Consider the following 4,791-nt stretch of genomic DNA (forward strand, 5'->3'; position numbering starts at 1 on the left):
GGCCATTTCGTGGGATAACACGTTCACCAAACTTGGTTTTCAATAAATACCCATTCATAATAACGTGACGGTTTTGGTCATCACGGAATAAGTACGGCCCAATGACACTGCTGGCCCATAAAACGAWTCAAACCGTAATTTTTTAGGGATGCAACTGTGACTCAAAAAGTACGTGTAGACTGCTGCCTGACCAAAAACGCATATTTTGCTTATTGACGAAGCCTTTCAAAAAGAAATGAGCCTCATCGCTGAAGATGATTTTTCAATGAAAATCCGGAATATATTCAAGTTGTTTCTCARTCCAATATACGAAGTTACGACAACTCTGGTGGTGAAGAGACTTCAGTTCTTGCATTAATTTAATCTTCTAAGAATGTGAGTCCAGATGTTCCGGATTCAGATTCAGATTCAGATTCAGATTGATTTGGATCTTCCTCAATTGAAGCGTAAGCGGCAGCAATATTCTCGATACTACGGGCACTTCTTTGTCTCACTGACACCGGAATACAAATTTTTCCACAAGATCCGCAGTTGTTGATCTCAGAGCACGATTATGACGACCAGAAATTGGACGTAGCGCTTTTAAAGTTGAGGCCACTGATTCCGAATTTCGGTAGTAAATTYTAATAATTTAGATACCTTGTTGGATCGTATATTTTTTCATGATGAAATGGCAAATCTTATTGAAAAGAAATGTCAAAAGAGCGGGTAAAAATACGGTGTCTTCTGCTGTCCTTACGGGTTTACTTTTGTAGTGTCCTTTTGAGAACATCCTGTGTTTGAAGACACTTTAAGATAAAATTGGGCTTTTTCTTTAGGGACAAAATATTGAAACTTTATTGATTTACCTACAAATTATTTCGATTATTATACCTGCGAGTAACTGGTAACATATAATAACAAGTTGGTAACTAGTTTATCGGTTAGTTTATCAGTTAAAATGAAAGTGGTTTTCCGAAAAGAGTTTTATTTTATTAGGAAAATCAATTGTTTTACCTTTTTTAAGGCAACAAAACACTGTTCTTCGATTGACCAAGATTGCTCGTACTTTTGCGGGTGTGTGCCGAAAATAAAGCGCCGCGATGCAATGCGGCCGATCAACCGCTGTTGTCAAAATTCACGTCATTACAAATGGCTAAGAAGGCACACAAAAAAGTAATGGCGTTAACATTACAAAACATTAAGCTGGAGGGTGAAAAAAATTGCARTACACAATAAATTGTGTATATTTCTCGCAATTTCTTAAGGTTATTCAGAAAGTAGTTATAATTTTTTTATTTTTCGTTGTGAATATGCATTGCACTAGTATTATTTCAGTTTAAGTCAATGCGCTTAAACATTTTCTTAAGAAAATAGCTTAATTGCAGTCTTAGTCTACTTGTAGGCGTTTTAAGTCAAATTCAAACGTATAAGATAATATGTAGCATACCTTGAGGCACACTTTTGCTTAAGAAAATTATATAATTGMAGTCTTAGCGTGCTTTTAGGCATCTAAAGCCACATTTTAATCCCATAAAAATATATGTAGCATACTTTTAGGCATCAGGTAACTTAAAGTTCAACAATATTTCCTTTAAATATTGACTTTAAAGCGCAATAATAACTGTATACGCATATACAAATTTATCATGGCACATTTTAAGGCGCACAATACGATTATTGATATATTGCGCCCGAAAGTCGGTCATTCGAATGAGCACACACACATACGCACACAGACGGCAAATTTGATTGATGGCTTCCACGAACACTCGCTCACTCGGTCAATCACTCATTTGATGAGTTGTGCGTGTGCACCTATACACATACACACCTGCTTGTGCGTGTGTTTGTATGGTGTACGAAAATTGTTTCACGAATTTCGCATTTAATTACAGCACAATGGGCGGTGAGGAAGTCAGTTTTTTTTTTTGTTTTAGATTGGTGGCGAAAATAATGGTTTCAAAAAATTTATGTGTTCAAAAAACAAAAAAATAAATACTCCTTTATATATTTTCACTCGTGATAGTACATTATTATTTTGAGGTTAGAGCAGCGTGTTTCCGCTCCAGCCCAAACGACTGAAACAACACATAAACATATTACAATCGGCACAACTGTTGTTGGTATGTTCATGTTATTTTTTGCTCTATGTTCTTATTGTTTGTGTATAATTTTATGCTCATTTTTCTTACGCGACCGCTTTATTGCTCCGACTGACAGCTAAACAAATGGACTTTTGATGAATTTGTGTGTAGCTAAACGTTGTTTGCCCTTATTGTTGTTGTATTTGTTTGTAGGGGACGACAAGAAAAATGTTTAAAAATTGACGGGAAATGTTCTTTTAGCCGGAAATAAATACATTTGGCGCGTATGCAAATGAATTGAGCCACCAACTGCTACAGCGCAGCGTACCAAAGCGTTCGCCAACAGCGCGCAACGTGCAGTTTGTCGCCGAATTGCTGTACAGTGCCGAACGCACAGACGGTCCATCAATTGCAGGGACCTCCCTATGGCCATTTTACTCGAAAGTCATTTGGCCGTTCATTTGGTAATAAAGTGGGCGAGTTGGTTATAATTTAGCGTGGCAAAGGCTTGCCTGTGGGCCGAGCACGCGGTGGAGGCGCGTCATTACTATGCAAATAAGCTTATATAAATCTTAAAAGCACATGCAACCCTGTGGGAATCGTGGCTAGCGGAACACAAAGAGTTCGAGTTTTAATGTTTTTTGTTTGTGCTTGAAGCCAGAGTTTTTTTATTAATGTTGAAGACACTCTCAAAAATCTCGGAAGCAGACGCACATAGTTATGACTGATGTTGTCAGAAATCAATACTCTACGGCGTTACTGTGTAACAGATAAATAAATCTTTTATTTTTGATTGAATGTTAGATGATAATACTTGATATATCATATATAAGTTAAGGGCTGAATTTTATARATCCTAGCAATCAAATATTATTTCGTAGTAATTGAATTTTTGAAATATTAATTGGGTCTTTAGGGTCACCAAGAGGCTTTCCGTAAGGGCAATACGCCGTTGCAGTAACATACGAAGCCTTAGATAAAGGTTGAATAATCCTAGAGCTTTACGAGAAGAAAAAACGTAAGCTCAAAATTTTTTCTTAACCCAATACTCTCCACTATCTATTATGATAATAACCTTACAAGCGGATGGAATGAATGTGAATATATTGTAAATAAAATTTATAAAGAGTGATTCAAGWAGAGGTAATTTTTTTAATAGCCTTTTCTTGGAGAATCACGGGTGAGTCGTTTCAAGTTGTCATGTTAGTTTTGTTCAGTATTACAGTTCACAAATCGTTCTGTAAAGAATGGGTTTCGTCTACTTCACTCAACTTAGACCTAGCATCAATTATTGGTTCATATTCGACCAAATAGAGCACGCCCAACACGCTGTGACGATATATAGTATAGCAGTCATGGTTGAGAGTGTACACGAAGACCGTGGAGAGTCGATTCGGCGCCGTTCGCGGCTGCTTGGATTGACAAATGAAACAACTTGGCGCATTTTATATCGAGATCTTAAATTTACATACAAAATACAGCTTGTGCAAGAACTGAAGCCGCTCAACCTTCCTAAGCGATATCTTTTTGGTCTATGGGATCTTGAAAAGTTCAAAAAAGATCCGACGTTATCGAGCCAAATTTTGTTCAGCGATGAGGCCCATTTCTGGATCGATGGGTATGTAAACAGCCAACCTGAAGAGACTCAAGAACTACCATTTCATCTACCGTGGAATCATCAGTGAGCAGATAATTTTACGTTTTGGGTCGGTTGGTTGGCCACCAAGATCGTGTGATATCACACCGCTAGACCTTTTCCTGTAGGGTTAAGACTTTACATATCCCTATGCGGACAATCCCGCTTCGCTTAAGGCTTTTGAGAAGAACATCACGCGTGTCATTCGCTAGCTACCAGTAGAAATGTTCGAACGATTCATCAAAAATTAGACTCACCATCTGAGACGTAGCCCCGGCCAAGTTCTTGTGAGGAATCTTTTGTATTTGTGAAGGSTATWGTAGTTTTCTTATATTTATATAACTGTTTATATTTTAAATAAAACAAAATAGTCTATCAGCTAGTCCGAAAGTAATTAATTTGGTGCTAGTTATGTAAAGCGGATATACCTTAGGTTGAAGAGATCACGTTATTTTTATTTTACAGCAAMGTCATTTTCGTTATATTTTCCCCACCGGGTCATTTCTTCTCATACCCATTGCGCACCTAAGATGGAGTATGCTCATTTTCCGCTCGAAACAAAACAGTTGATAATGTTTCATTAGTCAACTGCTTTTTCGGCTGCCCATAGCTGCCTTGCTTCCAAACTTTTCCTCCTTGGCAGCAGGATACTTGCCAACCCAGCTACACTCCTTGCCAATCCTCATGCCCGCACAGTTGGAGYTGTTGAAATTGTTATTAAGTGTGGCACATTATGTGCGTGTAAGCGTATTGTACAAGAGTAAATAAAATTATTTAYACGCGTTTGTAGGCGCATATTAGCACATAACTGCAATTGCTTGCTGTGTGCGTGATTTTTAAGTGCCCCTCACCAGGGCATTGTGTAATTTTGGCTGATTGTAATTTTTCAAAATTTGAATAATTGCCACATATTTTCATTTGCAKGTTGTTACGTGTGTTTTTTGTTATTATTGGCAAGTCATGTTTTAAGTTATGTCAAACTATTAAGGCCATATGCTTTTTATAATTTGCCTACTTATGTATTTACCGGGGAAATAAATTCGATAAGTGTCTTTAAAACATTTTCACGGCTTCAATGTAGACTTCATA

This window comes from Bactrocera latifrons, unplaced genomic scaffold, assembly GCF_001853355.1.
Source record: "Bactrocera latifrons isolate USDA-ARS-PBARC rearing strain unplaced genomic scaffold, ASM185335v1 scaffold_61, whole genome shotgun sequence".
Lineage (NCBI taxonomy): Eukaryota > Metazoa > Arthropoda > Insecta > Diptera > Tephritidae > Bactrocera > Bactrocera latifrons.